The sequence below is a fragment of the Musa acuminata genome, chromosome BXJ1-2, assembly GCF_036884655.1.
Source record: "Musa acuminata AAA Group cultivar baxijiao chromosome BXJ1-2, Cavendish_Baxijiao_AAA, whole genome shotgun sequence".
NCBI lineage: Eukaryota > Viridiplantae > Streptophyta > Magnoliopsida > Zingiberales > Musaceae > Musa > Musa acuminata.
The window spans coordinates 14,487,084-14,508,509 of record NC_088328.1 but is presented as its reverse complement, the minus strand read 5'-3'; the positions used below and the strand labels follow the sequence as shown (position 1 = coordinate 14,508,509).

The 21,426-nt window shown below is 36.5% G+C and overlaps 2 pseudogenes; one reads left to right on the top strand and one right to left on the bottom strand.

Annotated features, from left to right (window-relative positions):
- The first annotated feature begins 6,992 nt into the window (after positions 1–6,992).
- On the top strand, positions 6,993–7,083 carry LOC135613812 (U6 spliceosomal RNA; annotated as a pseudogene).
- A 1,867-nt stretch (positions 7,084–8,950) lies between these two features.
- Positions 8,951–10,801, bottom strand: LOC135612255 (tetraspanin-8-like; annotated as a pseudogene).
- Between the last annotated feature and the right edge of the window lie 10,625 nt (positions 10,802–21,426).

Genomic DNA, 21,426 nt, shown 5'->3' with positions numbered 1-21,426 from the left:
AGCTGCAGCAGAGGAGAAAGGTATAGTGATTTGGTAGAGAAATCTGCAGCGATTAGCTCTTAGCAGGAGTTGAGGATCGACAGTTAACAACAAGGCAATGGATGGAGAGGAGAGTACGATAGGGAAGTGAGTCCGACGGGAAAGAGTTTGCCCCTTCTCTACTCTGCAAAGGCAAGAGATGTGGTGAATGGTAGGCTTCAATGGCCGTGGAGCCTCGCTCATCTCACTTGCTCTGATACCATGTTGGAAAGTATAGAAGACAAGAAGCATTATTGAAGAAGCTATTTTGCATTCACATGTCCCTCTCCTATTTATACAGGTTAGGAGGGAGGATTTCCCTTAACAGAGTAGAGGATTTCCCTCAACAGAGTAGAGAGATTTTCTAATATAGTTAGGGGAATCTTATCTACTATCATAATCGAGGCAGTGATCTACACTAATCGCACCCATCGTCGCCTATTGTGAATCACTGCCTCACCGTCAATTACCATAAGCACAACTCGTAGCAAAACAGATTTGCTCTTCTATGCCGCACCTTCAGCTCACTAGAACCTATACAACTTCTTGGCTTTGAGTCTTCATCCTTCGCATCCTCACTATCCAACTTTTCAATAGCATATCGAGGCTTTGCTCCACCAAGCCATCTCGGATGTCGAGAACTTTTCATTCCCTTACTATATATCACTATCATCGCTACTGAGCAAGGAATAGAAATTCTTCCTCACTAGCGAAGCACCCATATTGCCCTTCAGCAGAGTTCTACACTGCACTGTTGTTCCCATTCTTCACCACCCCAATCCTCAGCTACAAGAACTGCTGATTGAAGATCTACAGCTTTGCTCAATATTGAACAACTAAACCAGCCAACACAGAGCTAAATGTGTCCAACAAAGAACTTCTTTGCCAGCAACCCACCTCAGGTGACGCTGATATGCACCAACACTTCTTCTTCTATGATCACTACTGTCACTATAGCAACGGTCCCAAGGAAGAAGTATGGCTCACCACACCTAATCACAGCAATCTTCTCACCCACATTTTATCATTGCAGACTCCCACTTTGCTTTCTCGGATTGGTACATATCCTCAACATATCCTCATCATCTACATCTGATGCTCCAATTATTGTCCCCATAGGAAACCATAGTACTTTTCCCTCTACAAGCATTATTTCCATCAATGCTGTAGCTCTTATCCCCTTCAAGTTATCCAAAGGTGATAACTACGCATCTTGGTGTGCTCAATTTTTTAATCTCCTATGTGGCTATGATCTCCTAGGCTACGTCAATGGCTCTCTTCATTGTCCACCAACGATGCTCAACATCCTAAGAGCACCTAGTCCAGTACCAAATCCGGACCACAAACTATGGTTACGTCAAGATCATCTCATCCTCCAAGCAATTCAAGCCTCAATCGTTAGATCTCTTGCCCAACTCATATCTTCATGTAACACTACTATCGAAGCCTGGTGCAAGTTGCAAACCACCTTGGCAAATCATTCACATACTCATATGCTCAGTCTCCTATCCAGCCTTATGAAAACAAAACAAGAGAGAAGTACTATTACCGATTATCTACAAAATATAAAAGTTATCATCGATAACTTGGCCTTGATAAGTCGTTCCGTCAGTGATGAAGAAGTCATTGCCCACACCCTTACTAGCCTAGGGGACGAGTATAAGGAATTATCAGTAGCAATACGGACACGTGACTCACCAATGTCATTCGAAGTACTCTACGACAAGTTGACTGACTTTGAGATATATTTCAAACGAGTGGACAAATTGCCATGATCACCCTTCACAGCTCAAGTCAGTCAAAAATCCAAAAAGGAGGGGCAATCAGTATAATAAGACTGTCAACAAAGGTTTGACTAAGCTACCTCCTGAACTTATAAGCTTCAAACAAATCATCCCTCCTCTACAGCATCAACATTTTATTCACAACTATCAAGGTGGTTACTTCAATTATCCTTAGCCCTAGCGTCCTAAACATCCAAGTCAAAAAAGAGTTGTTTCTCAACTATGTGACAAAGTCGGACACTCTGCAAAAGTCTGTTGATCTCGATCCAGACTTCCTCCTCCATCACATCGACCCCAAGCAAATCTCATGACTACTCCGAATACTAGCCAACACAATTGGATTATGGACTTTGGCGTATCCCATCACATCACCTCTGTTCTACATAACTTATCCATCCACTATAACCATGACGAAAATGAAGATATCATCATCGGTGATGGTAAAGGAATTCTCATTACTCATACTGGTTCCACAATGCTTATTTCACATAACACAACTTTTACACTCGATGATGTTTTGTGTGTACCTCATATCAAACGAAATCTCATTTCCGTTTCTCAATTTTACAAACAAAATAATACCTTAATTGAATTCTTTCCTAACTCCTTTCTTGTCAAGGATTTGAGCACGGGGATATCCTTGGTCCGAGGCCAGAGTAAAGACAACATTTATGAGTGGTTATCAGTTCTACAAATCACCCAGCCCACTGTCTAGTCTATTGTCGTAGCTCCAATTAATGTGTGACATTGTCGTTTTGGTCATCTCTCGTCCTCTATCCAGCAAAAATTATTTTCTCATTTGTCTCTTCCTACTATTAAAACTAGTAGTATTATAACTCATTATGATGCTTGTTTAAGCAATAAAAGTCATAGACTCTCTTTTGCTCCATATCCTGCTCTAAACCTTTTGAAATTATTTATACTGATGTTTCCCAATCAAATCTTTTGACAAATTTAGATTTTATATCATTTTTGTAGACTACTTTACCAACTATATATAGTTATATCCTCTCGACCATAAATATAAAGTTTCAACAGTATTTTCTAACTTTAGAAAGTTGGTCGATAACTTCTTTCAATCTACAACTAAAACAGTTTACTCTAATGCTGGTAGTGAATATCATACCCTCACATCCTATCTCTCAGCTTGTGGTATATAACACCTTAAGTTATCCCTACATACTCCTTAACTAGTTGGTTCTGTTGAACATAAATATTGACATCTAGTTGAAACTGGTCTTACACTCCTTCATCAAGCCTCCATGCCAACAACCTTTTGGTCTGCAACCTTTCAAACTATCATCTACCTTATCAATCGTATGCTCACTCCAATCCTTCAGTTCCAATCACCATTTGAAAAACTATTTCATAAATCTCCAAACCTTCAAAATCTCAAAGTATTTGACTGTTTATGTTATCATTGGCTATGTCCCTCCTCACATAAGATAATATCAAGATCTAAGCCTTGCATTTTCATTGGATACTCTCTTGAACATAATGTCTTTTGATGCTATGAACCCCAAACTCAAAAAAATTTTATATCACATCATGTTATTTTTGTGGAGTCTATCTTTCCGCTTCAAAACCTTGAGTCTCCTACTGTGCGCCCTATCCAACAAATATACATCAATGGAGTACACCACCGATCCCGTCAAACGAGTCTCCCACAACACCATCCAGTCCTTCTCCTCAGGATCCACACTCTCTTCTTCTCCTGGTTCAACAACTCCTTACCCCCTCCATTTCTCCTCTCCCTTCTTCACAAGATTCCCCTACTACTGAAGTAATGCCCTCGGAAATACAACCACTACCTTTATCCTCTTATGGGACTAATGACACTGAAATACCTCCAACCCGTGTTAGTACTTCTCCACCGCCCATACCTACAACACAACCTATAGCCTTGGACACCCAATAATAACACTCTCCAAAAGTGATATATTTAAACCACGACAAGTCCTTGACTTACATGCTATCACAAAATCCTCGTAAGAGACCAATGAACCTACCATAATTACTCAAGCCCAAAAATATTAATACTGGAGTAAAGCTATGTGTACAAAATATGGTGCCATCCTCCATAATTCTACATGGACCCTTATACCCTCTCATCCCACATAAAATATCATCGAGTGTAAGTGTGTCTTTCGAATTAAGTAGGACCCAAATGGATCTGTTACCAAATATAAAGCGTGTCTAGTGGCCAAAGGGTTTCATCAATGTCCTAGTGTTGACTTCACAAAGACATTAAGCCTCATTGTTAAACCTACAACAATCTAACTTATTTTGAGTTTGGCCATCTCAAAATACTAGTATTTACGATAACTCTATATTAACAATGCCTTTTTACAAGGGACTCTAACTGAAGACATGCAACAACCTCCTGGCTTCATCCACCCTCAATATCCAAGGCACGTTTGTAAACTACAAAAAGCTATTTATAGATTTCGTCAAGCTCCAAGAGCTTGGTATACAGATCTTGGCTCGTTTTTGACATCAAATGGCTTCATCAACTCTAAGTCTGATACCTCACTATTTCTCTGTCACCAAAGTAGCAATACAATATATCTTATGATATATGTAGATGATATTATTATCACAAGCAACAATCCTCTGGAAAACAAGGAATTCTTTAGGCATTTGGCATATCATTTCTCCCTCAAAGATCTAGGAACCTTAAGCTATTTTCTGGGAGTGGAAGCAATATACACGTCTTTAGGACTCTTCCTATCACAAAGAAAGTATATTTAAGATATGTTATCAAAGATGAACATATAAGACGCAAAAGTGATTACAACTCCTTTGTCTACTAGTAAGTGACTCAAACTATATGATGGAAGCCCTACTATGGACCCAACTCAATACCGCCAAGTACTTGGCTCCTTACAATACTTATCTCTCACTCGTCCAGATATCTCATTTACGGTCAATAAATTATCACAATTTATGGATCGACCATCTACTATGTAATGGTTTATAGTTAAATGAATCTTGCGATATCTTCACAGGACTCTCAATCATGGTCTCTTTTTTCGCAAACACTCTCTCATTCATCTCTATGCCTTTGTTGATGCTGATTGGATAGGAAATTTTGATGACAGAATATCCATAGAGTATATTATCTTCCTTGGAGCTAATCTAATCAGTTGGAGTTCTAAGAAGCAAAAGACAATTGCACGATCTATAACTAAAGCTGAATACTGTATCATTGCAACCGCTACTGTAGAACTCAATTGAGTCACGAATCTAATTAAGGAATTTGACATCAACTCCACTTCTATTCCTACAATATATTGTGATAATGTCAGAGCCACTTACCTATGGGCCAATCTAGTATTCTACTCATGTATGAAATCGGCTTTCACTTCAAGTGAGAATAAGTTGTCAGACATCAACTACGTGTTTCTCATGTATATACAGCTGGCCAACTAGCAGACTCACTCACGAAGCCTCTCACCCACAAACCATTTTCATCGTATCGATCCAAGATCGGTATCCTTGATATGAGCACCATCTTACGGGGCATGATAGCAACTAAGATTTTTCTTGATAACAGCTAAGATTTCCCCAACTACATGAGGAAATATCACAGCACTGTTAAGAAAAATCCTCCCTCCTAACGTGTATAAATAGGAAGCACCGTATCAAACACAAATAACATCTTCTTCATTTCATTTCTAACATATTTACCCATTCCTAAACTAAACAGTGGTGATAGAGTTAGAAAGCACATTATAGATATGAAGCGGGAAATCTACATAACTTGAGTAGCTTTTGCTGGCTTAATGACCTTAATCTTGTCCTACTCATGATTGGATGTAAGGAGTTTAAGCTGTAGATAACAATCAAAGTCGTTTAGGGTTTCGGGTTCTACAACCTTTATGGTCCATCCAATCTATGTTTTAAGTGTGGTTAACATCTGGATAAGCCTCAGAGATACAAAATATTGTAGAATAATCTTTTCAACTGTATCAGTAACTTAATTGTTTTGCGTGTATATATGGAAAATATATTAATTGACAGTTTTGCTGGGCTTTCAGATACTTGTTCTTGGCATCAGGTAGTGACCGAGAAGGAGAACACATGGCCACAAGTAAACAGTAGGCGCCAAAACGGGAGTGCCAGCCAAGAGAATGCTGCATCCGTGAGCTGTATTCGATTTGAGCTGACCAACTCAAATTATGTAAGAGGCGAGATGGGTGTGCACTGTGCAGCATTAAATCATTCTGTTGGAAGGCCAACATCAACAGTACTCTCCACCCCTTCTTCTGTTTCCCAGGTTTCTTTGGGAATGCTCTCTTGGTAGCTCACCAGCAGCACCCATCTTGCTTGTAGCTCTTGTGAGAGAGAGAGAGAGAAAGAGAGAGAGAGAGAGAGAGAGAGCAGTGAGCTGTGTTCATGTCAGGTGGGCAGAGGATGGGACTCCATTACCCTCATCAGCACTAGGGTCGGGGATGGGTGGATGTTGAAGATAGATAGGGAGATGTCATGTGCTTCCATGTGCGACCCTCTCCGCCCCCGCCCTCCTAACCATAATAACAGCTAAGCAAGAAAGAGGCAACACCATCACTACCCCCTCTCTCATGGCTGTGCTTTCCCTCTCTCCCATGCGCCTCCTCAACAAAGGCTGGTCATGTTGTCTTCCTCATTCGCTAATAATGGTCCAACTCACACTATCACTATCACTAACTACATGTTTATACTACCTAAATGAAAAAAAAACTATTCCATGCAAATGATCATCTAATGTCACAGTAGATCATCTTATAGTACCGAAAAATAGTTGAACAAATAGGCGTGGTTAGTGTCATGCTAAAATTATATATATATATATATATATATATATATATATATTTGCTGCAAACACAATTTATAATGTGAAATATACATCAAATTCGGAGCAATGATTGGTTTGATTTAATGAATGTGGTTAGAAGAAACGTTATGTCACAAAGCACATGCATTGTTAGGAATCCTTAGGCATGGCTTAATTCAATGGCTAGTGAGAGGGTGGACCTACCTTATTAAGTATCTTGTTATGAGTGCATAATTAGTTTAGTTGATGTTACCTGATTGTGAGGGCACTTGTGGGGTCATTAATGTAATGTGTATGATAGATTGATTGATTCCCTCACTAAGAGCTATAAGATTTGGACTAAAGATATCGCCCATGTTTTTTTTTTTAATTATTATCTCTTTAAAGTCGTATGATAAAATTGAAATGATATAGAGAAGATTAGCATGACTCATGTGTAAGGATTGGAAAACATAATTTTTATTTGCTTTAATCCATACATATATATGTTTTTCTAAAACCAAAGACAGTAGTCATTGATATTGCACAAAGTTATGACTTCCTTTCGCAATTATATATTTATATATATTTGGTTTTTTTTTCACAAACAATTAAGTTTAGAAAATTCTATTATGCTTTACACAAATACAAAATGGGAAGAAAAATGATCCAGTCCTATTAAAATAGACATGATCACTTTGCAAACAAATACTCATCATGATTGCAATAGAGCAACCATTCCATCATATACCAAGATTCAAGCTCCAAAACTATTTATCTTCTTATTATATTAAATATGTTTTGAGTTAATCAGCAACATGAAAGTATCAAAGCAAGTCGTTCTTTCGATCGTGTCCATATAACAAGCTTTGGATATCAGAAACAACAGCTCGAATGACCAATTGCAATAGACCAAATCATACCCTCACTTGTCTGTGATGCTTAATTTGATGAACACAATTGGGTTGAAATAAGCATTTAAGCAGTTTTCATGTGTTTTTAGAAGCCATAAGATAACTTGGGTCCAATTTTAATATGATTCAGACCTCAATCTTCGAAATAAGATTATTGTTCCACTCTTTCTATATTTAATAAATATGAGAGTAGAGAGAGATGGCATCATAAACAAATTTGCATGATTAATTTTTGAGATAGGTAGAAGTGGTTGTGAGTAGATCTTATGACATGAAACTTACTTAATAGAAGATAATTAATAGCAATATCACCCATAGTGAAAGCTAATCTATTTCATGCCAATTAGCAATTTAACATTTGTGATCACAAGATGGTGTTCTATAAATCATTGATAAGTTGTAAACATATGAAAAATTCTCTCTTTTTGACAACTCAGATAAATTTCCAAGGAAAAAAGATAAAAGAGGGTTACATAAAACCCCTTCTGTGTAGTCTAAGAAGATGTTGGTCCTAATTGTTGCCATCATTTAGTCTAAATCAACATTGGCCTCGTTAAGACTCCAAAGTATCAACTTTGTGCAATCTTGCCCATCAATATTTTCATCATATTCATGTCAACAATTACATACAATCCCTTAAACCTCAATTTCTAGTTGTAATTGTGAACAGCCCATGTTCCAAAATCAGCTTAATTTTCCCTTAAAAACATGTAATAAAAGTCATTCAATCTTGAAATATTAACGTACATATATACTGCATTCTCTACATGTTATTCTCACAATAAATAGCATTCATATTATTGTTAGAATTGGCAGTTCAACAACAAATATTTCATGGTATGGTTAAAGCTCCAAAAGACAAGAAACCTAAGTGAATGTTAAATGACCACAGCTGCAATAAACTAAAGAGGTTATTGCTTGTAACAAAATAATTGGCCATGCTTATTATTAAATGAAGGCTTATGCATGCATATACACATGTGATGACCAAACTAGCATTCTCCTATATCCTAAAACCCTAGAATATATCTAAGTTTTTTATGCTTATTATAGAATGATAAAGGACTGCTGCTACATGGATACTTAGTTGTCTTGAAGCTATTGAAGAATGATGCATGCATATCCAGTTGACTGAAGCTAATTAACATATACAATCCAACTGGCATCCTCCTGTAATATAACCCAATGTTATTCTAAAATCATAGTTTTTAGTTGTTCAAAATAAATATATGAAGAACATATTTATAGAACTTCCTATCTGTGCTTATGACCGAATGAAAAGAGCTAAAAAAAAAAAATTGAATGCATATATAATTGTCTTAAAGATGATATACACCACATATGATCTATGCTTATTACTTTTGAATGAAAATAGTTAAAATGAAGATCGAAAATCGCATATCTACTGGCATTCTCCTATGTGTTCTAAGACCCTAGATCATAGTTATTTCAAAACATGGAAATAATACAGTTCCAACCTTGCAATTTGGCTGAAGAAAGAACATCACACTGAGCTAAAGTGAACTAGTGATCTCCACCCCTATAGAAATGGGTGTGATGGCTATGAGAATTGTTGTTCCTGAATGCGCAACATCCAACCGAGTAGATGACGATGACAAAGGCAAGAAGAGCAGCATTTAAGATGACGACCTTCTTCCACCCGTTCTCGAGGGTTTGCAAGAACACCTTCCTTGCATGCGTTGCAGCCATAGCACAGCTTATCTTGGTCATTGCTCCATGCCTTGCAATCAGGATTTGATGAAGAGAGACCAGATCTTGGGATGATCCAATATGTAGCATTAGCGTAGGTGAATCCGCAGTAGGTTGGCGGCTTGCAGCAACCAGACTTGCGTACAGAATCAGAAATATGGTGAGATAGATGAAGACCTTGAACAAGAACACAGCAGCAAGAAAGCAAATGGAACATGAAATCTCAAAGCTTTTGAGTTGATCCCGTTGATTTTAGTTTAATTCATTTGGCTTGTTGACAGTTTTTATAAGTCCAATCGACTAATCTCCGTCTTCTTCTGATGTAGAATTATTAGATCTCCCCTCATCAAGGATCAACATGAGCTAAGAATCAAACGCTATGATAGCTAAATGGAATCCGGAGCTATTTGTCAGAACTCACTAAAGAAAATTTAAACTCCAGTTAGTGATAATATAGTAGACATATCTATTCTTCATAAGTCCATTTTAATCTTATTTTAGATTTGGGATTACATCGAGGTAGTATAATTACAGTCTACGATTAATTCCACATCTCTCATTACATCAATACTTATAAAAGAAATAGTTGTGTGGATCTTCTTCTCAAAAGATAGATGATAGATTCTGTTCCTTCTTTCTCAAAGAAATTCTAACATGATACTTTGTTGCAGAAACACCACTGCAGGCATCAAGTCCTAATCTAGAATGGTGTGAAGGGAAAGAAAAAACCTGCATTGGTGATACTGAGAAGATGCATCAGTCCTAATCTGCAATGCTTGTAAGAAATTGATCATGAGAATCGATTTTCCAAAGTTTTCCTCAAAACCTTCTCAAATGCATGCTAAAATCATAAGCATGATCAAAGGATATAAGTACAAAACCCTAGTTTCTATCAGCATATCAAATGCTTTCTTGCAGAAACACTACAACATGAATCAAGTGTGAAAGAGAAGAACAAACCTGTATGGGTGACAGGTTTTTCCTGTAGAACTCGGAGGCCTTCGTGCCGATGTCATCTTCGAGACGGCCACAGACCTTGGCCTCCTTCAAGCAGCCATGGATCACCCTCCAATTCTTCCGATCCCCCACCCTCTTTTGCAGCCAGTGCGAGTAGTCCCCCAGCCTATACTCCTTGTATCCCTTCCCCGATATCGCCTGGCCGATGCTCTTGTTCGTCACGACCAAGGCGAAGACGGTGAAGGCAGCCATGGCAAGGATCAGCAGGAAGAGGAGGAAGACGTAGATGCAGAGGAAGATGGAGTCCCGGAAGCACGAGCCGACGACGCCCAGCACAGACACGACGAAAAGGAAGACGCCCACGACGAGGAGGGGCAGTTGGAGGAACCGCTCGCATTCCGTGGTGGCCTTGATGCGTAACCATAGGGCGATGCCAATGACCGGGAAGGAGATGAGGAGGGTGTGGAAGTTGAGCACGCCGACCAGGCTGTTGCTTATCTTCACCATGGCTTGCTTGCAACAGAGGCTGCGACTCTAACGAGACTGCACTAGGAGATGGGAGAAGAGGAGGAAACAACAACGGATCTCTACCTTGTTTCCTCCTCCCTTTCTTCTGGTAAACAAAAGCCTACGACTGCAACAAGATGAAGAGAAGAGATGTGAAGGGAAGGAAACAATGTCGAATCTCTATCTCTTATTTCCTCCTCTTTCCTCTGTCAAAGCAAAGGCTATAACTGCAATAAGATGAAAGAAGGAGATGTGAAGAGGAGGATATCTCTTTCTAATTTCCTCCTCTCCTTCTTCTGCCAAACCAGAGACTACAAATCCAATAAGATGAAGGAGAGGAGATATCTCTCTAATTTCCTCCTCTCCTTCCTCTGCCAAACCAAAGACTACGCATGCGATAATAAGATGAAGGGAAGAGATGTGAAGGAGAGGAAACAACACTGGATCTCTGTCTTATTTCCTCCTCTCTTTCTTCCACCAAACCAAACAAAACAACTGCAACAAGATGAAGGGAAGAGATGTGAGGGGGAGGAGACGACACTGGAGATTCCTCTTATTTCCTCCTCATTCTTATATCAAACCAAACAAAACAACTACAACAAGATGAAGAAGGAAGGAGATGTAGAGGGGAGGAAGCAGTACTGGATCTGTATCTATTTTCCACCTCTCTTTCTTCTACCAAACGAAAGACTCCAACTGCAAGAAGATGAACGGAAGGGATGTGAAAAAGAGGAAATCTGCTATTTCCTCTCTTTATCATCTGTCAAACCAAACACTCTTAACTGCTACAAGATGAAGGGAAGAGATGTGAGGTGGAGGAAATAATAGTGAATCTATTTCTTATATTGCACCAACAAGTATAGATATTATGGGAGGAAACAATGGATCTATCCCGTATCTCTTCTTGTTTTCTGTCGGTATAAACACTATATGAGGAAGAACAGTTGATTTCTTTAATCCGGTAATAGAAAAGGCTCGGTTTATTCTGCCATATAAAAAAACTCCGAAACTACTACTCCATTTTCTATTTCTATGGAGATGAGATATTTGGGAATCCCTGCGAATAAAATAAGATTTATATTTGAGATTATATTTGGATATAAGACTCATTCATGTAACCGTTATTATTAAATATCTAATTTAATAATAATATAATCGTTCTCATTATGATTCATAATTCATTATCATGAATTTCTTCATTTATTATGATTTAAATGATTTCAGTTTTTATTTTTTATACATGAAACCGTTATTATTAAATTAAATATTTAATATCATTAAAGTTCTTCATTATGGTCCAAACATTACAAATTTGAATTAATTCTTGAACGTTATGAATTGGTGATGATAAATGTTCTTGATGGGAGAACATCTATATATATGAGGATTTTGGTCCTTGGGTTCAATCATCTCTTTGAAGCGAAAGGGTTTCCTATGCCATATAAAGTGAAAGTTCTGAGCCGAGAAGTACCAAAGTTCAAGAAGAAACCTCTGCAAAAATTCTTGGCGACAATGGCTGGAGGTACGCTATTTTGTTTCCGCATCAGTTTTTATTGTGTTTCTATTATAATGATTTAGAAACACAAGTTGGTTTCAATGATTTCTTACATTTGGTATCAGAGCCTTTTGACCTCTGCCTTGATACGAAAGAGTTTTCATTTTTTATGTCATGAAAATGATTTGATTTTGGTTTATTCTTGGAAACGTCTTGATATATTTTATTGAAAATCATGAGGAAATATCATTTTCAACATTTTAGTTGGTAAAATGCTCATATTATGTATGCATATTTAGTGATATTAAATTATGCTTGTGAGCAAATTTTTTATGTTTAAAATGTCTAGTGATCCATATAATCTTAATTAATTAAGAATTAGCCACAACATCCTTAATTAATTAAAATTATATATAAAGTTAAAATAAGGATCACATAAGTAATTAGACATCATATTGTGACTGATTATATTTCATATAATAATTGTTATCCCACATGATCTTTTATTATATTTAATATAATTAATCAGGATAAAATATCAGATTATTTTCATAATTTACCCACAGGGATTATGAATTGAAATATAATTTGATAGGTTTATCATAAAGACCATATGAATCTATTTGAATTAAGAATTTAGCCCACAGGTAATTTTTATATCATGAGATTCATATTTTTTTGCATGTTTCACATTGGTAAAACATGTAATTTAGTCTATTAAGCTTTAAATTTTGACATAAGAATGTTTGATTTTATGCAGTTTCTTAAACTGTTAATTTCTTTGATATTCGATGTGATATTCCTGAACTTAATGGTGATAACTATAAGATATGGAAGGAGAGGGTTCTCCTCCATTTAGGGTGGATGGATATCGATTATGCTATCAGGAAAGACGAACCACCTATAGTCACTAATACCAGCACTCCAACCGAGATCACGTTATATGAGCGATGGGAGCGATCCAATCAGCTCAGCGTGATGTTTATCAAAACTAAGATGACTACTGGCATACGTGGTTCTGTTGACCAACATGAAAATGTCCGAGACTTGCTAAAAGCTATTGATGAACAATTCGTCACTTCGGATAAGGCACTAGCAAGTACCCTTATTATGAAATTTTCATCCCTTAGACTCACCAACATAAAGGGTGTGCGTGAGCACATAATGCAAATGCGAGATATTGCGGCTCAACTTAAGAAACTTGAGGTTAATATGTCAGAATCCTTCCTAGTGCACTATATTCTGAACACCCTTCCACCTCAATATAGCCCTTTTAAAATTTCATACAATACACATAAGGACAAATGGTCAATCAATGAATTAATGATCATGTGTGTTCAAGAAGAAGAGAGGCTAGTGATGGAATTGGGTGAGAATGCATTAGTAGTAACCACTCGAGGGAAAAACAAAACTGACAAACATCAAGCCAATCAGAAAGCTCATCAGCAGGGAAAAGGTAAAATACCATCCCAAGCTGATATCAAGAAAGAAGCAAGGTGTTTCTTTTGTAAAAGAAAGGGACACGTGAAGAAGGAATGCACGAAATTCCAACAATGGCTTGAAAAGAAAGGTAAACCAACCTCATATGTATGTTATGAATCTAATATGGTCAATGTTAATATTAACACTTGGTGGATTGACTCTGGATCAACAATCCATATTGCAACTCTTTGCAGGGTATGCAAAACCTAAGGAAGCCAATGGGAAGTGAGCAAAGCATCTTATCAGGAAATAAGATGGGCTCACATATGGAAGCAATTGGAACATGCATTTTAACTTTAAGTAGTGGTTTTGTTTTAAAATTGGAAAGAACCTTTTATGTACCAAGTTTCTCACGAAACTTAATTTATGTTTCCAGACTCGTACCATTTGGGTATTCCTTTAATTTTAAAGACACATCATTTTGTTTATTACATAAATCTGATTATGTTGGGAATGGTATTTTGTCTGATGGTCTTTACCGTATTTTATTACAAAATGATAATACTCAAAGTTCAATGCATGTTCACGTTGGCATTAAGAGGTGTAATATTAATGAGGACTCCTCTATATTATGGCATCGAAGATTAGGACATATCTCCATAGAGAGAATTAAGAGATTAGTTAAAGATGGGGTACTTAGTACTCTTGATTTTACTAATTTGAAGACTTGTGTGGACTGTATAAAGGGAAAGCAGACCAATAAGTCCAAAAAGGGTGCTAATAGGAGTTCAGACTTATTAAGATAATTCATACTGATATATGTTGTCCAGACATGGACATACATGGTCAAAAATACTTCATCTCTTTTATAGATGATTACTCACGATATATGTATATATATTTGCTTCATAACAAAAATGAAGCATTGGATGCCTTCAAAGTCTTTAAGGCTGAAGTTGAGAACCAATGTGGTAAGCAAATTAAAATTGTGAGATCAGATAGGGGTGGAGAATATTATGGTAGATATACTGAAAATGGACAAGTACTTGGTCCTTTTGCTAAGTTTCTTCAAGAACATAGGATTATTGCCCAATACACTATGCTTGGTTCTCCAGACCAGAATGGTGTTGCAGAAAGAAGAAACCGAACCTTATTAGACATGGTGCGGAGTATGCTTAGCAACTCCAGTCTTCCTAAGTTCTTGTGGACTGAAGCACTAAAGACGGCTGTGTATATATTAAACCGAGTTCCAACTAAGGCTGTCCAAAAGACACCATTTGAACTATGGAAAGGTTGGAAACCGAGTTTGCGACATATGCGCATTTGGGGATGTCCGTCCGAAGTCAGGATATATAATCCACAAGAGAAGAAACTGGACCCGAGGACTGTTAGTGGGTATTTCATTGGATATGCCGAAAAGTCCAAAGGTTACAGATTCTATTGTCCATCTCACACAACTAGGATTGTGGAATCAAGAAACGCTAAATTTCTTGAGGATGATGTGATTAGTGGGAGCGATCATTTCAAGAATATAGTTTTCGCACATGATCATATAGAATCTCAACCTTCCACATCAAATGAAAGATTGTTTATAGTTCATAGCACTCCTCAAGTACAAACTAGTGCTGAACAACCAATCATTGAAATTCCATAAGTTGTTGATAGTATTCTAATAGATCAAGCAGTTCAGGAATTACAACAAGCTCCTGAACAACTAGTTGAACCACAAGTTCCTCAAGGAACCATTGGTACAACATTAAGAAGATCTACTAGAAATAAAAGATCAGCAATTCCTAGTGATTATGTTGTATATCTACAAGAATATGATTATAATATTGGAGCCAAAAATGATCCTGAAACATTTTCATAAGCTATGAGTTGCAAAGAATCAAATTTGTGACATGATGCCATGAAAGAAGAGATGAATTCCATGATGAACAATGGAGTTTGGGATCTTGTAGAGTTGCCTAATGAAGCAAAGGCTATTGGTTGCAAATGGGTCTTTAAAACTAAGAAAGATTCGTTAGGCAACATTGAGAGATACAAGGCAAGACTTGTTGCAAAGGGATTTACTCAAAAAGAGGGAATCGATTATACGGAGACATTTTCTCCTATATCTAAGAAAGATTCTCTACGTATAATTTTGACATTAGTTGCTCATTTTGACCTTGAATTGCAACAAATGGATGTGAAAACGGCATTTCTAAATGGAGATCTAGAGGAAGATGTTTATATAAAACAACCTGAAGGTTTCTTCTCTAGTGTTGGTGAACACTTGGTTTGCAAACTTAGGAAGTCTATATATGGCTTAAAACAAGCCTTCCGCCAATGGTATTTTAAATTTCATGAAGTGATTTCTTCATTCGGATTTGTTGAAAATCCTATGGATCAATGCATATACCAGAAAGTTAGTGGGAGTAAAATATGTTTCCTTGTTTTATACGTAGATGATATTTTTCTTGCAACCAACGATAAGGGTTTGTTGCATGAGGTGAAACAATTCCTTTCTAAAAATTTTGACATGAAGGATATGGGTGAAGCATCTTATGTCATTGGCATTAAGACCCATACAGATAGACCTCGAGGCATTTTAGGTCTATCACAAGAAACCTATATTGATAAACTTTTAGAAAGATTTCGGATGAAGGATTGTTCACCAAGTGTTGCTCCCATTGTGAAAGGTGATAGGTTCAATTTGAACTAATGCCAAAAGAACAACTTTGAAAGGGAATCAATGAAAAACATCCCATATGCTTCTGTCGTAGGAAGCCTTATGTATGCTCAGGTCTATACAAGACCTGATATTGCATTTATTGTGGGGATGCTAGGTCGATATCAGAGTAATCCAGGTATGGACCACTGGAGAGCTATAAAGAAAATGATGAGGTATCTACAAGGAACCAAAGATTACATGCTTATGTATAGACATACAGACAATCTGGATGTGATTGGTTACTCAGATTCAGACTTCGCCGGTTGTGTTGATTCTCGTAAATCAACATCACGATATATTTTTATGATGGTCGGTGGAGCTATTTCTTGGAGAAGCACTAAGCAGACATTGATTGCTACTTCTACCATGGAAGCTGAGTTTGTCTCCTGTTTTGAGGCTACTTCACATGGTGTATGGATTAAGAGTTTCATTTCTGGGCTTAGAATCATGGATTCTATTTCTAAGCCATTAAGAATTTTCTGTGACAATTCAGCTGCTGTCTTTATGGCTAAAAACAATAAAAGTGGAAGTCGAAGTAAACATATCGACATTAAGTATCTAGCCATAAGAGAATGTGTAAAGGAAAAGAAAGTGGTCATTGAGCATATTAGCACTGAATTGATGATTGCTGATCCTTTGACTAAAGGCATGCCACCTCTGAAATTCAAGAATCATGTAGAGAAAATAGGACTTGGTTCCACTTTGTAATGATATTGAAACTCTTATATATATTATGTAATTTTCTCATTCATGTGCACATTATTTTGAGAAAATATATTGTTACTGGACCAAGAATAAACATAAGGTTTATTTATTAAGTAATATTATCATATTAAAATTAAGAAACTAAATACATCGTGATACATGGATGATAATACTCGCTTTTAGAGGACTTATCGCTATGATTCGTGTATTTATTTCTTAAGAAAATTGTTTAAGAAAAATTAATTCAAATTATTAAGATAAACGTATGGACCAAGTGAGAGAATGTAACCGTTATTATTAAATATCTAATTTAATAATAATATAACTGTTCTCATTATGATTCATAATTCATTATCAAGAATTTCTTCATTTATTATGATTTAAATGATTTCAGTTTTTATTCTTTATACATGAAACCGTTATTATTAAATTAACTATTTAATATCATTAAAGTTTTTCATTATGATCCAAACGTTACAAATTTGAATTAATTCTTGAATGTTATGAATTGGTGATGATAAATGTTCTTGATGGGAGAACATCTATATATATATGAGGATTTTGGTCCCTGGGCTCAATCATCTCTTTGAAGCGAAAGGGTTTCCTACACCATCTAAAGTGAAAGTTCTGAGCTGAGAAGTACCAAAGTTCAAGAAGAAACCTCTGTAGAAATTCTTGGCGACAATGGCTGGAGGTACGCTATTTTGTTTCTGCATCAGTTTTTATTGTGTTTCTATTATAATGATTTAGAAACACAAGTTGGTTTCAATGATTTCTTACAATTCAATCTAGTAAAGATATTTCATGTGAATTAAACATATTAGATTTAAAGCATCTGTTTTGATAAATTATAGGAAAGAGTTGTTTTCATAAATTATAATATTGAGATGTATAGATAGAGACACAAACACATGCTTGTTTGGTTCCTATAAGGGTTCAGATAATTGGATTAATTGACAATTATGAGAGGATATATACAATTTGTAAGTTCATAGAAAATTATCGATCGAAGCTATAGAATTCATCATGGTTAATAAAATAGTATCGGTCATTGACTCGGTCAAATTTTGGTTCACTATGTCATTGACCGACGGCTTAATTGTTTGAACCATAGGTTTAATAGTATATATTAATAATAATAATTTTTATATAAATTTTTTTAATTTAATTTAATTTTGTTTTTCCCTTCTTCTTCTTCTTATCCCCTCTTTCTTCCTTCTTCTCCTATCTCTTCTCCTTCCTTTCTTCTTTTTAGCGTTAATCTCTCTCTCTCTCTCCTATTCTCCTTCAATTTCTGCTCTTTTATTGCCTTTTTCCTCTCCTATTTCTCCTGTATCTCCACTTCTCATCAAGTAGGCTCAAAAATCAATAAGTGACGCAAAAGACCAAAATTTCTTTATTTTTAATCAATGATGATGTTATCAATTAATCCTAATTTGATTAAAAAAATATTGATCATATTTTAAAACTCAATTGGTCCCTATGATACATTAAATAAATTGACTAAGTTAGCCAATTCAGAATGGGTTTGATACAATTGCTCTTTTGAAAAAATAGAACGAGTCCAAGAGCCAAAATTTTCTGATCAAACCAATCGTCCGATTCAGTTTTGATAACTATAATATTCATACACATTCCAAAATATATTATATTACAAATAGTGTGTATTTTTGGACTGCTCATGACATTGCACGAACAAATCTAATCTTATTGACCTAGATTAATTGGTCCTATTTAATTAGATAAGATATATTATAAATATGATTGGATTCTGATTATGATTATTGATCAATAAAAAAGAAGTTAGTGTTAAAGTAGTATTCACTAGGGTGAAACTCTCCTAATAATTTATCCTAGACCCTCTACTCTCGCCTATAAATAGATAGGACCTCTAGGGCTAAACAAAAGCATCTTATAGAGGATTCAATTGAGGGATTAAAATCTCTCTTAACCCTTCTCATCAATCTAAGTGGTCCTATGAAATGATAGGAAGAGAGGAAAAGAATCTAGTTCTCTTTGCACATTGATATCTTAGATCCAACGATGGGGCACCTGTAGGTCAGATAAGATTTATTCTTCTGAACAACAATAAAAGGTACGTATCGTGAAATTGTTAGATCTAATTTTATTTGATTTCAATCTTAGCATAAGATTTTTTTCACATTACAAACAGCATAATTATGGATTTTATGCTAACAATTGGTATTAGAGCTAGGTTCTTGAGATTAAATATATTAGATCTATTATTTTTGTTTACGATGCATGAATGATTCGTCAGATATTATTTCTTTATTTTTTCTATATGATTTGCTCTATCGCTAATTGTGAGCAATTTATAATTTTTATGTTTGATCGATGAATTTATTGTTTACTATCAATGTTATTGAGGTGATGATCTCTGTTACAACCCCGCTCAAGGGCCATGTACCACCCCGCAGCCATGCATCATGGCCGCTTGCGGGCATCGTCTGCTTGTGAGCGGTGGCTACACCACACAGCACGCGCATCATAATAGCCACACTATTAGAACCCTTACAAAATCTAAACTTCGGGTTGATCTCTTTAAGGGATCGACCTCCTTGGAACTCTATAGGGGTTCCTTTCTCTAGGTTGCTACTCAAAGGCTGCTAAAAAGATTCATCTATTTTTTATTAAAAGAGAATGAATACATGACTATTTATAGGACTTCTAAACCCTAACTCATAATAAGACTCCTACTCAAGACTCCTAATAGGACTCATACTCAAGACTCCTTTTACATACTCCTAATGCTTCTTTAAGAAACGACCTCCAAAGTAATCCTATCCTTAGTCGGCCTCTTCGCCTTTTTAATAGGGGTCGACTAGGTAGGTTTTACATGAACGCCCCTTTTAATGAAACTCAATTTAGACTCTCCTAGTTAGAGTCCTAACAGACCCGCCCTCTTCAAATCAGCCTTATCCTTGAGGTTGACGATCCATGAATTCTAGGAATTTGATCTTTAAGTCATCATATTTCTCCTAAGTGGCATCTTCTGTTGGTAGGTTTGCCCACTGTATTAGCACTTCGGTAGTGGGTTGTTATCGTCGAGTCACGATCCATCGATTAATAATGGCACTCGGTTGTGTCTGGAATTCTCCTTGGATAGTCATATTTGGTAGATGGCTTTAGGTTGTCTCATTTTATCCCAACTTGAGCTTTAAACACAACACATGGAAGACTAGATGGATTCGGGAGCTGGCGGGTAAGTCCAATTTGTATATTACTTCTCCGATGCGCTCTAAAATTTGGTAGGGTCCATAGAACCAAGGTGAAAGCTTCATAGATACTCTGGTCTGGATTGATGTTTGCTTGTATGGCTAGAGCCGTAGGAAGACCCAATCTCCTACTGAAAATTCTCTTTTGCCTTTATGTTGATCATATTGCTGTTTTATCCTTGCTTGAGTTGCAGTGAGATTATCTTTTAGTAACTTCAGCATTTTGTCTCTGTCCTGTAGTTCCTTGTCTACTTATTCTACTTTAGAGGTGCCCAACATATATTTTGGAATCATAAGGGAAGGTTGGCCATATATAGCCTTATAAGAAGTATATTTTATGGATGAATGATAAGTTATATTATACCACCACTCGGCCTAGGGAAGCCACTTTGTCCACTCTTTTGGCCAGTCACTAGTGAAGCATCTAAGGTATGTCTCTAAGCACCTGTTCACTATTTCAGTCTGGTCGTTAGTTTATGGGTGATACGCCGTACTCATTTTCAATTTAGTACCCTGCATTTGGAATAACTCTTTCCAAAATCTGCTCGTGAAGACCCAATCATGATCACTTACAATAGATCACAATATCCCATGCAATTTTATAATATTCTCCATAAATATTTGAGTAATACTAGAAGTTGTGTAGGGATTATGAATAGCGCAAAAGTGAGCATACTTTGTAAGACGATCTAACGTGACAAAATTTGTACATTTTCCTTATGATGAGGGAAGCCCTTTGATGAAGTCCATTGATATATCAGTTCATATTAAGTCCAGGATGGGTAAAGGTTGTAGCTTTCTAGGACTTACCACTATCTTGCCTTTATGTCCTTGACATACATCACATTGTGCCATAAATTTAACAATAATAATTTTCATCCCTACCTAATAAAAAATTTACTTAATTCTCTTATAGATTCTAAGGAACCCGTGTTGAATCTCGGATTTTGATAATGAAATCAATTGATAAATTATTTGATCTAATCCATGTGTTGAGATAAGTGTGCAGGATTAACTACGATAGCAGTATGGCATAAAGCAGATGATGGGCCGGAGTTGAAGACTCGGACGATATACCAGGAGCTCGCCGAGAGTTCATCGTGATATCATTGGAAGCACGTTGGAAGACTCGCCGAAAGCTCGTTGGAAGGTCGCCGGAAGCACGCCGGA